Genomic DNA, 19297 nt, shown 5'->3' on the forward strand with positions numbered 1-19297 from the left:
TTTTTTAAAATTTATCAAGCAACCCATAATTAATAGGAGAAAAGCAAGATTTATCTACACAATTTATCAGATTATTGAAAAACTGAAGTTTCATGAAATGTTGAACCAGCGAGTGGCTGTGGAGAGATCATCATATGCAATATATTTCCCATGGCAATAAAACTTGTTCAGACTCTACAGAGGCCAGTTTACCAATCTTTACCAAAGTTAGAAATGTACTGTCTCAGTTAGAGGTACTCTGATGAAAAACCATGAAAAGCAACGTAGGGAAAAAAGTTTATTTGACTTACATATACATTGAGGGAAGCCAAGGCAGGAATTAAGAATGGGCAAAAACCTGAAGGCAGGAGGCAGAAATGCAGATGTGAGGGCAGGGGAGCTGCTTACTACCTTGTTCCCATAGCTTGCACAGCCTGCTTTATTATAGAACCCAGGACCACCAGGCCAAGGGATGGCACCACCCACAATGGATTTGGTCTTCCCTCATCAATCGCTAACTAAGAAAATGCCCTATGGCCTGATCTTATGCAAGCATTTTCTCAACTGAGGATCCTTCCTCTGGCTTGGGTTAAGTTGATATAGAACTAGCCAGAACATATATTCACTCAGCAGTACTGTTTCTAAATATCTTATAACCATTCTTGGGCTTGCTCAAAACTGTGCAAATTCCTTGTTATTCACTACATTAGTTTGTGAATGATTGAAAGCAACCAAATTACCAATTAATACAGTTAAATTACAATACATCCATAAAGTGGAAAATATTTGATCATAAAAGAGATAACAAGATGGTGGGATAGAGGCTATGGAGATGGTTCAGTTAGTCAAGTGTATACAGAGCAAACGAGTCTGAGTTCAGAGCTCTAGGACCATTATAAAAACACTGGGTGTGGTAGCACAGCATTTGTAGCCTTAGTACTTGAAGGAGGCAGAGGTACGTGCATCCCTGGAGCTCACTGGCCAGCCCGTATAGCCACTAGTGAATTATAGGTTCAAGGAGAGGCCTTGTCTCAAAAATTAAGCTGCAGAGTAATAGAAGACACTAAATGTCAACCTCTAACCTCTACACACACACACACACACACACACATACACACACACACACCTGTATGTGGGTTTTTAAGATAGTGACTTTGGCTTTCTGATATACACCTAACCACAAATAAATCAACTTGAACAACTATCAATGCATGCAAATAACTCCCCAAGACTTAAGCCACATGAAAGATTGTAGCACCTGAGTGTAGCACAGAAGTAAGAGAAGCCACATTCAAGAGTGTGGCAATTTGAATGAAAGTGCTCCCTAAAGGCTCTTAAGGAGTGGCACAATTTATTAGAAGGCATGGCCTTGTTGGTATAGGTGTGGTGTCTTTGGAGGAAGTGTGTCACTGAAGGTGGGCTTTGGCATTTCTAGGACTTAAGCAGGCCCAGTGTCTCTGTCTCTTTCTGCTGCCTGTGAATCCAGACATAGAACCCTAGGCAGCAGAGAATGGAGACACCCTCTACTGAAGTGAAGATAAAGGAAACAAGCACTAGACTTCGTCTCTGCCACTAACTTTTACATCTGAGAGGGGCCTATGATTTCAAATTCTGTGCCAATGACACAGACTGAGCCTCAGATACTACTCTGATGTCAAACAAGCTTCTACACCCCAGGCTCTGAAGTACCAAGTGAATTTTGCTTCATACAATTAACAAGCCTGGAAGAATGACCCCAACAACTCTGGATGGACCCCAGTAATAGTAGGCTTATGCTGTTCCAATGCTCAGATTGATCCCTAGGGACTTAAGCTCTAAGACTATCCTCCTGAGCCTGGGCCTCAAACCAATACTAGGACCAACCCATTGAATCCGAGCTTTAGCTTCAACCCTGAGGAGCAGAGGCATGACCAGCCCTGTTGACCAACCAGTACCACATCAGCCTGGAGAAGGACTCCAGAAGGAAGCACACCTAGATACCAGACCACACCAGACAACCTGCCCAGAGTCTCTAACAAGCAAAATAAGTTCTCTAAACATGTAGATACCAATGTATGACCATAAGCATAAAGAACAATCAGGGAAGCAAGCCTCTATCACCAGAACAAAACAAATAAACAAACAAAAAGGAAAAAGCTCACAGCTATAATCAATCTAAAGAAGTGGAGACCTGTAAACTACTTAATAAGGAAACCCAGAAACTCAGTGAAAAGTGAACTTCAAGAAAATATAAGCAAATAACTCAGCAATACCAGGAAAATAATAAATGACTAAAATGAGAAATTTAATGAAGATTTGAATTATTTAAATAATAAAATATAAGAACTGAAAAAAACAATAAACTAAATAAAAAATAGTAGAAGAGATCAAGCCAATATAGATAGATACATAGATAGATACACAGAAAGATAGATAGGTAGATAGATAGATAGATAGATAGATAGATAGATAGATAGATAGATAGATAGGAATATGTGATCTGTAAACTCAGGGACAGGTTTATTGAAGTTATAAAGTCTAAGAAAAACAAACAAACAAACAAACAAAGTTTGATTGACAGGACAATACCCAATGAGTAAATATCCAGACATAAAGTGATACATCATAGAGATAAAGAACCCCAAAACTTATTGAAGGAAGTAACAGCCAGGTATGGTAGTACACACCTTTAATCCAGGCATTGAGGCAGGGGTGGGGCCGTCTTTTACATTTGAGGCCATCCTGGTCTACATAATAAATACCAGGCTAACCAGGGCAACATAGTAAGACCCTGTCTTCAAAGAAAGGAAGGTGGGAGAGAGAGGGGAAGGAAAAGAAGTATTAGCATAGACTTTCCAAATATAATATCCAGGTAGACAAAAGTCTAATGTCTCTAATCAGAGTCAACCAATAAGAGTATATATATACTATGATGTATTGTAAGCAAAACATCAAAAGTCAAAGACAAAAAAAGAGAATACTGCAAGCGGGAAAAGAAAGGAGTCTATCAATCGGTCAACAGGTTGTATGTAGAAGTGTCAATGAGTCTGGCAGCCAAAACCTTAGAGCTCAGCTGAAACCTTAGAGTTCTGAGGAGAATAAAATGATAAGTTAGAAGAGATGAATGAGTATATGGGAGAAATCCTACCAACCATGAATACTTTATCCAACAAAGACTTCCTTCAGAGATGAGGGAGACCTCAGCCAGTTCCAAATAAGTCTAAAGAAGCCTAGCACTACTGTCTGAGTTCTATTGCTAAAGAGACACCCTGACGAAGGCAACTCTTATAAACTAAAGTGTTTCATTGGGGGGGCCTGCTTACAGTTTCAGATGCTGAGTTCATTATCATCCTGGTGAGGGAACACAGCATCAGGCATGGTGCTGGAGTCCTTGAGAGCCACATCCTGATCCTCATGTAGAGAGACTCTGGGACTGACTTGAGCTTCTGAAACTTCAAAGCTCACGCCCAGTGACATGCTTCCTTCAACAAGGCATCTTAATCCTTGTAATCCTTTCAAATAGTGTCACTTCCTGGTAACTAAGCATTCAAATATTTGAGCCTATGGAGTCATTCCTAGTCAAGCTACCACAACTACCAAACTTATCTTTCTAGAAAGGCTAAAGTTATGGGAGCTCAAAGGAAAGGAGGCTATGTAGTAACATAAAAGCAATGAATGCACTGGGCAGAGGACTTAGCTTTAATCCCAGCACCACAGGCAAATTAACTGGCTTCACAGGGTGTCCTCGGCCCTACACACTCCTCCTTACTTACACCACACACACTGAGTAAATGTTCCTTCAATAAGAAGGCTGTATATAAATTAATATGGGATGAAGAACAAAATATATGAGAAGTGTGACACACAAAAATAGGACTGGGCATATAGCTCAATGGTAGAGTACTTGCCTACCATGTGTGGGGCCTTGGGTGAATTTCCTAGCAACACTAAAAAAAAAGAAGAAAAGAAAATGTGTGTCTGTTATGCTACCATTTGAATTTTTTTTCCCTGAAGCTGAATCTCCCAGTGTAGTCCAGAGTGGCCCTAAAGTCACAGTCCTCTGGCTTCACCTGTCAAGTTCCAGGAGTATAAGCACACCAGCACAGGACAGCCCATCTGCACACAAATGGATATAAAATATTTTATGTGGGGCTGGGGAGATGGTACAGAGGGTAAAAACATTTGTTGTTCTGGCAGAGGATCCAATTTCAATCCCTAGTACCCACATGCTGGTTTAAAACAACCGAGGAAAATCAGTGTGCTCTATTGACCTCAAAGGGCACCAGGCACAGGCACATATATTGTGTACATATGAACGCAAAATTAAAACACTAGTGCACATCAAATAAAATCTAAAAATAAGTGAATTAATTATATCTTTGGAAAAAAAACACAAAATAAATAAATGATGTTATTGCTCTGTGAAGGAACCAGCTAAAGGGCCAAGAGACAGAGTTACAAGACAGAAATGTCTACTAAAAACACTTTAATGTTTTCCTTTTAGAGCTGAGTATTGTGGTAAGGCCTGAAATCCCAAGACTCAGGAAGCTGAGGCAGGAGGCTCATGAGATCAAGAGCCTTCCTGATCTATACTGGGAAGACACTGTCAAGTATATATATGTATACATATATATATATAATCATATAATCTGTTCCCATAAAAGTATGCAATCTACTCAAAATTAAAACACTGTTCTTTTCCAGAGAGTAAAAATTAACATAGCAATGAGAAGAATTCTGTGTGAGAAAAAATACTGAACCAAATCTGACATGAGAATGTTCGAGACTTGCTCAGAACAGTTTCTGCCTTTATTTCAGACTTGGACACTGAATAATAGATGTCACATTTTTTTCTCTTCTGACAAACTAAAGGGAGGCAGGCACACAGTTACTGCTTACTTTCTTCTAACACTGTATCTTAATGATTCACTCGGCAAACAGCAAATGCTTCCAGCTATTTTAAATCAAGAAAAGCTGTGGCTCAGAATAAAACATTTGTATACATTTTTTTCTTTTGCTTTTGAAAAGATTTCTGTGACACCCATTCAGACAGTGCTCAGGAAAATACAGGATCGACCAAGAGCTTCTTTCTACAGTGAGGAAAGTCATGGTGGGTGAGAAAAGAAGGAGGAGGAGGAGGAGGGAGAAGGGAGAGGAGGAGAAGTAGAAAAGGAGGAGGAGGAGAGGAAGAGGAAGAAGAAGAAGAAAAAGAAGAAGAAGAAGAAGAAGAAGAAGAAGAAGAAGAAGAAGAAGAAGAAGGAGGAGGAGGAGGAGGAGGAGGANGAGGAGGAGGAGGAGGAGGAGGAGGAGAAAAGGAGGAGGAAGAGGAAGAAGAGGAGGGGGGAAGAAGAAAAAGAAGAGGAGGAGGAAGAGGAGAAAGAGACTTTCTAATCTTTCTGCATAAACACTGGTTTCTGAGTTTGCCTGCAGCCAATAGGCAGGCTTTGTGAGACAGGAAAATGTATTTTTTAAAGAGAGAGAGAAAGAGAGAGAGAGAGAGAGAAGGAATCAAACCAACCTTGGCAGTATCAAGAGCTTAGAGTGCACTAGTTTTAAAAATTGCTAAATATGGTCAGTATGGTGATGTGTGCCTGCAATCTAAATCCTCCCCAGACTGGGGCAGAAGGATTGCCACGAATTTGAGGCCAGCCTGGGCTTCCACATAGTGAGTCACCCAGGTCTACATAAAAGTCATTGTCTCAAAAACAAAAACAAGAACAAACAAAATTACTGAATATTAATTTTGATGAGCTTTTCAAAAAGAATAAGAATTCTTTTCACTTTTTAAAAAATTTCTTCCCCAGACTCTTATATCTAGGACTAGGAGGTTCTTTATTATTGAAAAGCAAAGGATTTTTTTAAAAGTCAAAAGCTTTAAAAATTCAAAAGTCACAAAAAGGTTTACAGTGAATAGCTTTCTCCTGCTCTGTCATTCAGCAAGCCATTCTACAGTCTCTTGTGTTTCTGTCCAGACCTATTTTATATGCATATAAGAAAAGATATTTTCCCTTTACCCACCCTTTCCACCTTCTAATATTATAAGGAACCATAAACTTTAAATTGAAATAAAAATCAAAAAACGACTCCACTACTACTAATACCTTATATGGACACATTACCTTTGTCTACAAAGCAAATCTCTTTTGAAAACTTATTTTCTTTTCAGTACCTCCCGTCCCACTGACGGTTAAGACGAACTGTTGGCAAATGAAAGCAGACGGTCTAGAGAACTGACTTGTGCACAATAACCAGCAAATGAACTCACTTCACTTCTGTTCCAGGATTCTGGCCTCTGACAACCCTTCCACGTTTCCACCAAGGGTGATTTTGCAGAGATTTTATTAGCGCTCCGTGGAGATCTGTTCTGAGGTCCTCAGGCCTCTTTACTACATCCAAGAGGCGGGAAGAAGGAAGTGGGGAGCTGAATTTGAATGTTTGATTCTTGTAGACTAGCAACCGGAAATAAAGACTGGTGAGAAGAAACCATGAGGTCTGTGGTTTGTTAATCAGTAACTCAGGGACACCGGCACTAAGCTGGATCTTGCAGACTTCCAGGGTAATTTGACAGGTGGGCCCTAGTCCCTGACTAGCTAGACAGGTTAGTTAAGTTCTTTTCGGAAGACAAAGCCACAGAGAAAAGAGAAAATAATTCAAGGTAGGCACTGAAGTGGACAATTGTAATCCCAGTTTTCAGAAGGTAGGAGGATCAGGAGTCCAAAGCCATCTTCAGCTAAACCCCGAGTTCAAGATCATCCTGGAGTACTTGATACCTGGGAGAGGTGAAAGGCTGGGACCTAACTAGAACCAGACAATGGGAAGGAAGACAGAGGGAGAACCGTATGCTGTACTATCAAAGACACTAGATACTACAGACTTAGGTTCGAGCCCCCGTCCAGCTGCAATTAGTCCCAGTGGGCTTTGTGGGCATGGGCATTCCTGAGCCTCTGTTTTTCCAGGGAAACAGACGCTTTACAAAGTAATGACTCTGCAATCAGCTTCATGCAATCGGATCACACTTTTCCAGCGCTCCAGCAGAGGCTTTAAGACTGCCAAAACTCCAGCTTCGGGCTTGATTTCAAGCCTTTTCAGCAACCATCCAAGGTTATTAGAATCCCAAATTTGTAAAGCATTCTAGTAAAACCTCATCTGCTCCATCCCTGAAGCAAGTTGCACAATCCATTTCAAGAAAAAGAGATAGGTGAAGGTAATCTCAGATAAAACCAGGATTTCTGTCTTGACATGTCAGAAAAAAGACTTCAAGCTGGTAACTGGTCCTCCCAGATCTGACACAAGAAGACAACAGACCAGAAGTGATAAGTGGGCTGCTTTGATGTGTAAGGAGCTCTGAAGAAAAGAACCTAAACATTACTCGCTTCTAAACAAATAGCCAACGCAGTTTATAAACAAAGTCTTGAACCAGACCCCCTAACCCCCAGAAGGAAGCTCCTCTACTCAGCTGGGGAGCAGGAACACTTCTACATATCTGCACTTTGCATGAAGTGTGGATTTTGAAAATAAAATCAACTGTGTTTTGCATATATGTGTTCTTTCAGGTCTGAGTTATATCTTGCATGACATAACATGGAGGTGGACAAACTTGGTCTCAAATTCCAAATCGCTTCCCAACTTATGTACATCATAGGCAAGAAAGTAACCTCGCTGAGGGATAACTGTAACCTCCTTGGATCACTATGGGTTGTAAAGAGATATATAGTAGAAGCCTACTTCATTTCTTCCATAACTCTTCAAGTTATTTACCAGACAAGAACCTACTAGAAAATTCCCAGTTGCTAAAGAACTCTTTTTCATCTATACAAATAAAATGTCTTTTCATTATGTATATATATATATATATATATGTATATATATATTTGGAACTAAATATATTATCAGAGCATATACATGGCCAGTTCTACCCACTCTCAGATGAAAAGCCTATTAAATGGATACTGTTTCACCATTTTGCTTCTGGAATTAAACTGACTTCATATGACTATAAATTGCAAGTCCACGAGTGAGCATTCCATGTATGCTTCTCTAGATTTCCAAACCGGCTAGATTAAAAATCAATAGCTCTGTGCTTTCTTTCATCCCTGGTCATTTGTTAGCCTTAAGAATTTAAGATCACTTAGTAGCTTCCTAATGTATGCAACACATATGGTAGAGTCATCTTTCTTTGCTCTGTAAGGCCTGCAAGCCCCAAGCACTTACTGTATCCAAAATGCAGAGCTGGAAAGAACATTTTTAACTTTGGCATAAACAGTTTTTTTTATTGCCCCTCTTTACCCATCCTGTCCTCTTCTACTTTGAAGCACAAAAGACAGAAACTTTGATGATAATAGCAAAAAGCTGTGTAAACTTCTTCATGGGCTTCCTAAAGTGCCCTTCCAATTTGGCACACCCTATCACAGCAATACTGGATTTCTCCCTAAACAAAAATGGTCACGGGTGTCAAAGACAAGCAAATAAGTGCCTGCTGAACTGTGTCTAAATGATTTTCCTTGTGAGCATAATTAGTCTGGAATACGCCCCTGCTAGGGAGAAGAGGTAACACACTTTGCAGGCAGGGAAGGCATTGTTCAAAGTAATGAGTTCTGCACCACTTGGTCCACAATTCACAGCTGAGTCTGGTTTTCCTAGACAAAGGGCCATAAGCAAATGGGGGGCATTCCTCAGCACATCTCTGATCTTATAATCATTATTGAATGCATGAAGTGGTGAAGAAAAAGGGACCAGAATCCTCTCTACCCTTCTGTTCAAGAAATGGCAAGAAGAAATGTCTCTCAACCATGGTCAAGATTCTGTAGAGCTCTTCTAGTGAACTTAGGGATTTCACTGTCTGGACTCACTAAATGTTACCCTACTTTAAAAATTAAAATTTCCAGGTATATTCCCTTCACCCATTCATAATTTTGTATCTATACTTTTTTTTCTCCTCAGAGAAGTAATAGTCATAATTATTCAAGCATGAAGCCCAACTCTGTTCTTCCAAGGAAGCTGGCAGCAGGTTCGTTGTGTCGTGACACATGGAACCAGAACAAAGGAGTGCAGAAGTACTCACCTAGCTTCCCCTGGGAAACCTGAGCTGAAGGCTTCTTGGTTTCTCCCACACTAAGCACTGCACTTGCCAAGATCACAAGTGTGAGGGCCGTGTCAATGTTAAATACACACATGCAAAGGGTAGACTTAACTAAATTGCCCCCCCCCCAAAAAGCGCAATCAGTTTTTAATAAGATGTTAACCATTTATTTGATTCTAGGCATCTAATTAGGGCCAAATTAATTAACAATTCTCTTAAGAACACCAAAGGCTTCAGTTTAGGTGCAGCTAGTGGTAGCATGCTTGTATATCATAAGTGAGAAGTTGAGTCTGGTTTCCAGCACTAGGGGACAAAAGGAAAAAAAAAAGGAAAAAACAAACAAACAAAAACCCACCAAAGATAGTATTGCCACCCTGAAAACCAGAGGCTGCATTAGATTTATTCCAGAACCCAGAACTCTTAAGTCAATGAAGCCAAGAAACTGAATTTATTCATCTTGCCTTACATATAAACTCTCCATAAATATTTGTTGACTGGATGAATAAATTACATACAAAACATTAAGAATTTTCACAAAAGCTAGGGCATATAGCCTGATAGAAGGTGCTTTCCTAGCATGCAAAAGTGGGGCCTTGGGTTCAATCCCTAGCAACGCGCGCGCGCACACACACACACAAACACACACACATAGTGCTTTATATTAAGGAATCCTAACACAAATCACCTTTATCACCTCTGTTTTTATAACTCTATCTCTTATAATTATGTAAGAGACTAATTTTTTCAAAACAAATTTACTTGAATTCAATGAAGCGGAGACTATGTCAAACAGAAGCAAGGATAATCCGTTTTATTACAAGCCACTATAAATCTCACTCTGCCTCCCAACCTTCCCTCCCTTTGTCTCCTTCCCAGCCTTCCTCCAGGCACTCCCAATCTCATTACTCCAGGATCTGCTAAAACCACAGTTTACCTCCCGGAACCAGTAGAACACACATCACTGAGAATTAGGGAATCCGAGACAGTTACAAGCCACCAAACAGGGTCATAAAGGACTTGAACCTGAAAATAAAGTTTTTTCTAATTTTCAAGAGAAAACAGTTTGTTTTGTTGTTTTTTAACATTAGAGCTACACAAGTTGCACAGTGTTGACACTGATGGGAAAAAGGATGGGTGAGAAAACTTAACTTGGATGTTATTTACAGACTATGTGAAAAATAGTATGTTGGTGTCTTTGACTGCAGCTTGCTGTTGGCACTAGAGAAAATCATCTTTAACTTCCTGGTACAAATAAACACTCGTCTTACTAGAATGCATAGTGTTCAAAACCAGGATGCAGAATCCTTAAGCTACTTCACTCAAGTTATTTTAAGCCCTACTTGATCCCAAGAAAAGCAACTCCATTTCAAACTTTTATTAACAGTGATCTGAATTCTAATCAGTTTATTTACACAGCAAGTAGCTCTCAATCGCGCTGCGAAATAGGGATGTAGTCTAAGAAAACATAGTAACAACAAGTTACAGCATCCACTAGGAACCGCTGAAGATATGTACTCTTGCCAAATGCTCCCCTGGGTGCAAACAAATGAAACTTAAAAGACGGGAAGAGGTTTTTCAAGACACAATTTTAAGTCGTCAACAGACGGCTTAAGAAAGACTAGTCTGCAATAATGCTTCTTAAAACATTCATTTTCTGAACAAGATCATAATGCCAGCAGTAAGCAACCCACATCTTAAAAAGCAATGTCTCTGTTGACAGAGAGAACCTTTGTTTCCCTTCACCGGCATTTAACACACTAGTTCATTTGGAGAGCATCAGGTTCTGTACGTTATAAACAGGCTGTATGCAGAGTACACAGGAGCTACGATGTCGTCCGCACACTGTGGAAACCCAAGCTGAATACAATTGTTTAAAAAAGCCGCACCAGGAAATAAAGTCTTATTCATATCTTCCTTTTCACAGGATAAAAGGAGGTAACTTGAATGCTCCAATGAGCAGTTTCTCAGCATTATTTTTCTACCATGATCAAAATGATGACGGAAAGTTTTATATTTTCTATTTCATACCGTTGGCTATCACTTCAATGTTAAACTCTTAAAAAACAAAAATGAGATCGTAAGTTGATTCCAAGCTACAAACAAACAAACAAACAAACAAACAAAAAGTCTAGAGAAAGACTTGGGCTCCACAGTGAAGCAAAGCAAAACAGCTCTGCTCTTCAAGTGGCGTCTCCGACCCGGTACTGTTGCCATGGTATCCCGCGCAGGCGCAGAGAACGCCTTCACAACCCGGGCGTCGCTCCGGTAACCCATGATTTGTCGCTAGGAAAGGGCAGTTGGAGTAAATCCTTCTCGCATCTAATGCCCGGAGCTTTATGAACAGTAAGACTCGCACGGGCAACTAAGGACGCGCTTCTGGGACCGCAGAACTGCTTTCCCGGCGGCCAGAGCCAGGGGAGCTCTTGTGGGATCATCCCGCAGCGATGCGGGACCCTCCCGGTGGCTGGACCTCTGCCACCAACCAGGGCAGGGAAGGTCTTGCTCAGGCACAAAAGCCCACGCGCTCCATTAGGAGCTCACGAGCTACTGTGGTCCAGTTCCTCGGCCGAGGCACCCTGGCACACACTACAACCCGGGTGCTCGCGGCTGAGATTGCCCAGAAAGAATTAGAGCACCTGCTCGCGCCACGCTGGAGAGGCAGTCCGGTGGTCCTCTTCCTGCTCCCGGCCCTCTCCCTGTCCCCCACCCCCACCTCCTCGAAAGCACTGACCTGCTCAGCTCTGAGTATCCCGCTGATGAAGGATCCTCGGAGTTTTTGTAACCGGCTCAACTTCCCAAATGCTGGAGTGATCTGCTAGTGTCCTGGTGTGACTCCAACCCCAATTCCTCCAAAACAGCCCCCCAGCCCAAGATGGGCACCACTACACACCAGCCAGCAGAACCCACAGAGGAGCTCCAAGTAAAGACCAGCGCTGCCGCCACAACCTGCTTTCTCATTCAAATCCTCACGCTCACATTGGAGCACCCTCCCTCTTAACCCTCAGCTCAGGGCAAATCCGGAACTGGAGCGCGCGCGAGTGGACTGGAGCGCCATCGAGGAACAGGAGCCAAGAACTGGACGTGGACCCCTTATGAAGATGCTACTGCTAGGCATAGGCCAGAACCCCTGTGAATAAAGATCTTCTTCTGTCCTACCTCGCAGCAAATTTCAAAGAATTCCAAGACCAGGGACACCCCTGATAGATTCTCAGTTTAGGTGGCTGGCGGGTTAAAGACGCTGCTGGAACAAAGTTGGAGTTCAGGGGAAGCAAACTGTGCAATGTTCTTACAAGAGTTTGAACCGCTTCGAAAATAAAACGCCAAACGACTAATCCTTTCTTTCCTCCCCCTTCCCCCTTCTCCCTTTCCAATAAATATAGCAACTGTTATTTTCAACTATCCATTTTGAGTAAAATCAAATTGAGGAACAGGGAGTGCAGGTTATAGAATGCTTTGTTATCCCTCAGTCTCTTCCAAATATCACTGGTTGGCATTAATTAACAAGCCAGTTAATTGTCAGTTCACCCGCTAGCGGGCTGGAAAAGCTAATGTGCTGTTAAAGAGCACACCAGCGGCAGCGGAACATTTGCACCCAGCAAGTGTTCAAAAGCTGAGTAAAGATGAGATCTGAGCGCACTAACAGTAGGAAGGGAATAGCCTGCTGGTGCTGCGGAGTGATCCCGCTTCGAGATTCCAGGACTTGGATTTTATCAGTCTTCATTCAACCTGTCCTATTGTTAGTTCAAAGCCTAACTGGGAGGAACTGAGGACAAGACCCTCCGTGTACCTTTCAAAGTAAAACTTCCCTCCAGTAAGAAAGTCAGGAGCTCTGGCATGGCAACATGGAATTAGCAGGGGTTGTCTGGGCCTGGTGACAACATAAACAAAAGTCTTTTTTTTCTTCCATGAGTGAATTTGTTCAGGAAGTAGTAAAGGAGAGTCTGAGGCTGGAGAGATCACTAGTCCTCCTTGACTGACGGTTGGGGAGTGGGAGGAGGGATGCTCAGTGACCTCTCAGCACAAGATATAGTATTTCACCTTTTCATCCGTCTTAGCCTAGCCGATACCATAGAAACAACCCATTTGTATTATTCAGTTCAACAGAGGCAATTACAATGTGACTGCAAAGCATCATGGGCAAAAAGAAACTTTATCCTGAAAGCTATCCTGGACTCTTGGAAAAAAAGATAAAAGCCACCAGACTAGTTACAGACTACAAGGAAGAATTCAATTTAGAAAAGGAATTGCAAGGTCTTTTGGCTTCATAAGGAAAAATATTTAACTTACTAATTTTTCTTTCTTCCTTTACCCCCTCCCTCTTTTTTTCTTTAACCAGATTGCAAACACCTAATTTACAGGAAATTAAGTAGGGTTGAGGTTGTAAATGTGAAGTATGCTTTGAGAACCTGAAATCACCAGCACCAAATAGATAGATAGATAGATAGATAGATAGATAGATAGATAGATAGATAGATAGATGATAGATAGATAGATAATACAGAAGAAAGGAAAAAAAAGACAAGCATTGTCTGCCTCGAAATTGCTTTTCTTTGTGTAGAAAAAGGCCTGCTTAGAGTTTCTCTTTGGTGGTAATCACCATGGTGAATAGAAAGAAAAAAAGAAAGAGGCAAGATAATTAAACTCCCCATCAGTCATGGTTATCCATCCTTTAGCCTCCTGTGTTTGTCTTTCTGGAACTGAAAGATCACAGATGCAGGGGTTAAAATAAACGCAGACACAAACTTCTTGACAAGTGTCTTTGTATGTATTCTTGGTTATGGTGCTGTTTATTTCTGTAACACTGAAGTTTAAAAATTTGAAACCGTGCAACATTTCAAATACATGAAAAGAAGGACAAGAACATGTAATAACCCCCTTCTTTCTTTTAGAAATATTTCTATTGTCTTATTTGTATTGGTGTTTTGCCTGCTGCTGTGTAACAGTTCTTTTCTAGGGGAGATTGATATATTCCATCCTTAGGAAACTCCTAAAGCAAGAAGATTAACAACTCCGGAAGTCCCTGAAACTAACCAGATTCATTAGGCCTCTATCTGCCTGTGTAAGTAATAAAAGTTGAGAGTCCCTCTCAGAGGAAATGAAGCTCAGATGCAAGGAAGACTCTCAGAGGAGAAAGGCTAGAGAGATTGTGAGACCACAACAGCTGTCTGGAAGAAGCTGAAACCGGTCAAGCTGTCTGCAAGAGGTTTAGACCAACTGAGGCACCTGGAAAGGACACTCTCCAACCTGTTGAGCAGCCTACAGGCTGTGCAGTGAGCGCTATGAGCTGTCACCTGTACTGAGATGGGCTTTGGTGATACAGCTGTACGCGACCCATTTCTGCTTCTGCAAATATTCCCTCACCCTTATTCCTATGAGTCACCCAAATAAAACTTTTTCAATTTGGACTTTGGTGTTATCTGTATTTTGGGTTGTCATAGGCTCCCCCATTTTTCTTAAGTGGGACTGGCAGAAGGCACCTTTCCTCCCTCCTCCTCTTCACTCTCTAAGCTTTGGAGTCTAAGGGATGCCTCTCATTAGTTATGCTGGTGCATCTCAGCCAGGCCTCCCTTTTAAATAGCTGCCAGATTTCTACATATCACCGCTGGCTTGATACTGAATGTACACTGACAATCAGGATCACACAAAATCCTGCAAGCAGTATCTGATACACTGAAGTTGATTAATATGTCTTGACTGAGCCCATTTGACTGTACATTGCAAAGGATTTTAAAAGAAAACTACACTATTAATACATGTGTGTCAGAAGATTTTCCCAGCTGAGCAAAACCTAGTATTTTTGGTGGGGGATAGTGGGGTGTAGAAAAGAGCTCTATTTAAAGTACTCCAATTTAACCAGCAATAATACAGAGTTATATCCAGGAGCAGGAGCCTAAAGGAGATAAATAATACCTCTAATCAGTGCACCAGAAAATCAGAGAACCTGGCTTAGGGGGCTTATCAAGGAGGAGTCAGTTTCTTTTCAACACATATTTCTCAAGAGCCTGCCAGGCCAAGACCAGCCCTAGGTCATCAGTCTTAGCTGAAATACAGATGACACATCGGAAATGATGAGCAGGACATGTTCTTATGGCCTGACTTTCTGTATTGTTTAAAAATTTTAAGAACAAATAATAAAATCTTGCATCAAATCACCAAGCAGGAGAGATGTTTCCCCATATGTGGTCAACTGCCATGCTGAACTCAAGATGGGGGGAAAGGGACATAAACAAAAAAGCTGACCTATGAAAACGTTGGGTCTTATATTTTTCACTATTTGTGGAAGGAGTTTTGACACATTCACAAAAGTAAAATAGCATAATGAAGCCTGTGTATTAGTTACTCGGTATAAACTGTTAGATTTTGACAACTTTATACATCCAGGATGTGGTGGTTTGAATATGCTTGGCCCAGGGAGTGGCACTATTAAGAGGTTGTTAGAGTAGGAGAAGCCTTTGTTGGAGAAAGTGTGTCGCTGTAGGGGTGGGCAATGAGACCTGCCTCCTAACCATATGGGAGCCAATCTTCTTCTAGCGGCCTTCAGATGAAGATGCAGAACTCTCAGTTCCTCCTGCACCATGCGTCCCTGTATGCTTCCATGTTCCTGCCTTGATGATAATGGACTGAACCTCTGAACCTGAAAACCAGCCCCAGTTAAACATTGTCCTTGATCATGGTATCTGTTCACAGCCATACATCCTAAGACACAGGAGTTGGGTTGGAGGGTCTAAAATAAGTAAATTCGTGCATTTATATGCTTTACAGAACTGTGATCTTCATTATAGACAGAAATTCATGTCGAGTAACTAAATAAGACCGATGTATCTGAAGCCCTTTAGCAAAGTGCCAGGGTTCTCGAGAGTCTATTTATCTGTCTGTCTGTCTGCCTGTCTGTCTGTGTCTATGGAATTGGGAATTTATTAGAATGACTTACAGGCTGTAGTCCAGCTAATCCAACAATAGCTACCTATCTAACAGAAGGTCCAAGAATTTAGTAGTTGTTCCACCCATGAGGCTGGATGTCTCAGCTAGTCTTCAGTATATACTGGAATCCTGAAGAACAAGCTTCTAATGACAGTAAAGGATTGAACTTGCTGTGGATGTAGGAGCAAGCAGACAAAGAGAAAAACCTTTGACCTTCCATGTCCTTAGATAGGCTTGCAGCAGAAGGCATGGCCCAGATTAGAGGTAGGTTTTCCCAGCACAAAGGAGTTGAAGTAAAGGTATGTTTTTCTACCTCACAGATACAGATTAGAAAGACATTTTCCCACTTCAAATTAAGCAAAAATCTCTCACAGTTGTACCCTTCATTTGGAAATTTAATTCCAGATATTGTTGACAAAGAAAAATCGTCATCACTGCCAGGTACAAAATAAGTTTGCAAACAAACTAAAATCCCATATACTACTATCATATACATACTAAACTCTATATACTACTATCATATGCAGAAATGCATTTGCTACATAAAGGGAAGTGCATTTTAAGGCTTAACTCTTCCTGTTCTTCTTACCTGCACTTGTAACATCTTGAAACAATCCATTCTTTGAATGGGATGTTCATATTCTTTCTATAACAAAACAATAAAATTCTTTTCCCTTTTATATGGCAATGACCAAGTTATTATATTATTCACATTAAAATATACATTTCTCATTTTAAAGATAAAGAAAAGACAGGAGCTTTATTGTACTCTTTTGCTCTTGTGAATTATGAAAATGCCTTTGATGAACAAGGAAAAACACACAAGTTTTCCACACGAACATGTCAGTTGTCTGATGTGGGTTGCAGAAATCAACTTTGTGTCTCCTAAAAAGAGTAGGAAGTGTTATAAATTAACTCATGAGTCACCAGCACACCACACGTGCATGTGGAGGTCAGAGAACAACTTTCAGGAGTCCTTTCCCTCTTTCCACAGTGGTTCTACAGATTTAACTCAGGACCTTAAAGAAGCTCCCTCCATAGACCTGGAAGGGTGGCCTGAACTCCCTCTGTAGATTTGAGTGGCCTCTAGTTTAGAGGGATCATCTTGGCTCCATAGTCATGGTATTAAAGACTTGTACCTGGACGCCTGGGCCTCTAGCTTCATTTTTGTGTCTTGGTGAAACAGTGTGTTCTGTGATTGCTGGATAAAGACAAAATAGTAGGTCTTGCTAAAAGTAAGTTCAAGTGAACTCCAATTTTTCTTAAATCCAGCTATACTTTTCACAGGATTCTAGTATTTACAAGTTAAAAATATATGCTAAAAAAGTGAACTTTCCCCTCTGCCCTCTTCTTTTCCTCCTCTTCCTAGAGGGACTGGAGTATTTTACAGGAAACAAAAGTGTCTGAGAAGAACAGAATCCTTTCCTCAAAGGCCCTTTGGGCATTTTGTTTTCAGAAAGCCCTCCCACAGAGCCAGTCTCTGCTAGCTAGTGCTTGGGGCTAGACAAGATGTCTAAAGGAGGTACATTAGTCAGAAGAGCAAACAATATTAAAACTTTAAGACTACAGACTTCTGTCATGAAATACACTGTGTCAATACTGTGGTACCTTGATTTCAAATAATAAAAAAATTGAAATAAATGTTGAAAGACCATGAAGAAAGTACTAAACCAGAATGGAAATCTAAAGTTTTGGAAAGCTGCAGGAAACAATTTATATAACACAAGGAAACTTTCTATTTCCCTTCCATTTGGAATTCAAGTATGGTGCACTTTTTAATCAACCAACACCTGTTTTGCTTTGTTTCCTTAACCAAAAAAAGCAAATGGTTAGATTTCTTTTTTCACACATAGTAAAGGTGAAAGTGCAGTTTTTAAAAAGAGAAAGAAAAAAACAGGATTTTTCCAGGAAACCAGGGATCTTCCACCGCCCCCGCGACGGGGCGCAGTAGTTCATGTGGTGGTGGAGGCGGCTTGGCTGTGCGGCTCCTCACCCCGCGCTGCCACGATGCCCAAGAGGAAGGTTAGCATGGTTGGAGCGGCCAAGGCGGAGCCCAAGCGCCACTCTGCCAGGCTGTCGGCCAAGCCCGCCCCTGCCAAGGTGGAAGCAAAGCCGAAAAAGGCCGCGGGAAAGGATAAAGTATCAGACAGAAAAGTGCAGATAAAAGGGAAGAGGGGAGCGAAGGGCAAACAGGCTGATGTGGCTAACCAGCAAACCACAGAGCTGCCTGCAGAAAATGGAAACCAGAGTGCAGCCTCTGAAGAAGAGAAAGAAGCTAAGTCCGACTAAGCATCCATCACGTCTGTCAGTGGTCCCGCCTCCCTTCTTGTACAATCCAGAGGAATATTTTTATCAACTATTTTGTAAATGCGAGTTATTTTAGTAGCTCTAGAAACATTTTTAAAAGGTGAGGGGATCCCACCTCTTCCCATTTTTTTAGGTGTAAATGGTTTTTTTTTAAGAGGTTAAATCATTTGCTGGTTGTTTATTTTTTGGTACAACCAGAAAATAGCAGGATACTGAATCAGGAGAGGCTGTGACTGTCTCGGGGGTCACCATAACATTCCGTAAATGGGGCTAGTTTTATATCCTATAATACAAAGCATACTAAATGGCAATTTGGCGTCTCAGTCGTGCATTTGTGTCTGGAGTATTTTCAGTTTTATCTGGTCCCGTGTTTCTAGTAGAACCGTTTTGTAAGAAAGCCAGTCCTTGGCCCTTGCCGTCTCAGAACTGTGATGTCTGTGGTCATGGCATTCCATTTTCCTAACAGTTGTGATAATGTTCTGTGAAAGATGGAAATCCTGAGTCTGTTCTGTGTGTGGCGTAACCTTGTGAATTGGTGGAGCTGAGGATTACAGGCATTTGGCTGTTATGAGAGGTCTTAGGGAAACTTGCCGAGTTTGAGGCTGGAACATCACTGGAATAAGTTCAAAGAAAAACAATACGTAGCTCTTCATTTGTGTACATGAACACAATGTGACTCTTCAGAGTTTGGGTACGTGAACACAGAATATGGTTCTTTTTGGGTACGTGTAATAAGAATTGGAATGTCTGTACTCTGCTCCTCGACCAATGAAATCTGTTGTGAAAGAGAAAAAAAAACATATGTTAGTTTTATTTATTTACATTAGTTTTTGGTTTTGTTTGTTTGTTTGGGTTTTGGTTTTTTTTTTTTATTTGTTCATTTATTTATTTATTTTCTGGTTAGAAAGATGAAACCAAGGCCCTCAAACATGCTGGGCAACAACTGAAGTAATTGTTATTTTAAACTTAACATGGTTTTCTTTAAATGACCACTTAAAGAATACTTTCAGATCATTTAACGAAAACTAGTCT

The 19297-nt window shown here is 41.0% G+C and overlaps 1 protein-coding gene and 1 pseudogene across 3 annotated transcripts in view; one reads left to right on the forward strand and one right to left on the reverse strand.

Annotated features, from left to right (window-relative positions):
- Plch1 (phospholipase C eta 1) overlaps positions 1-6349 on the reverse strand; it is a 202778-nt gene extending 196429 nt beyond the window's left edge. For all 3 annotated transcript variants that reach the window (XM_021158107.2, XM_029475578.1, XM_029475576.1), the window contains exon 1: positions 6224-6349. The gene's annotated coding sequence lies outside the window, so the exon portion shown is untranslated. The remainder of the gene's footprint in view (positions 1-6223) is intronic.
- Positions 6350-17965: 11616 nt separating this feature from the next.
- LOC110290580 lies at positions 17966-18602 on the forward strand (annotated as a pseudogene).
- Positions 18603-19297: the final 695 nt, after the last annotated feature.

Source organism: Mus caroli, chromosome 3 (genome assembly GCF_900094665.2).
Source record: "Mus caroli chromosome 3, CAROLI_EIJ_v1.1, whole genome shotgun sequence".
NCBI lineage: Eukaryota > Metazoa > Chordata > Mammalia > Rodentia > Muridae > Mus > Mus caroli.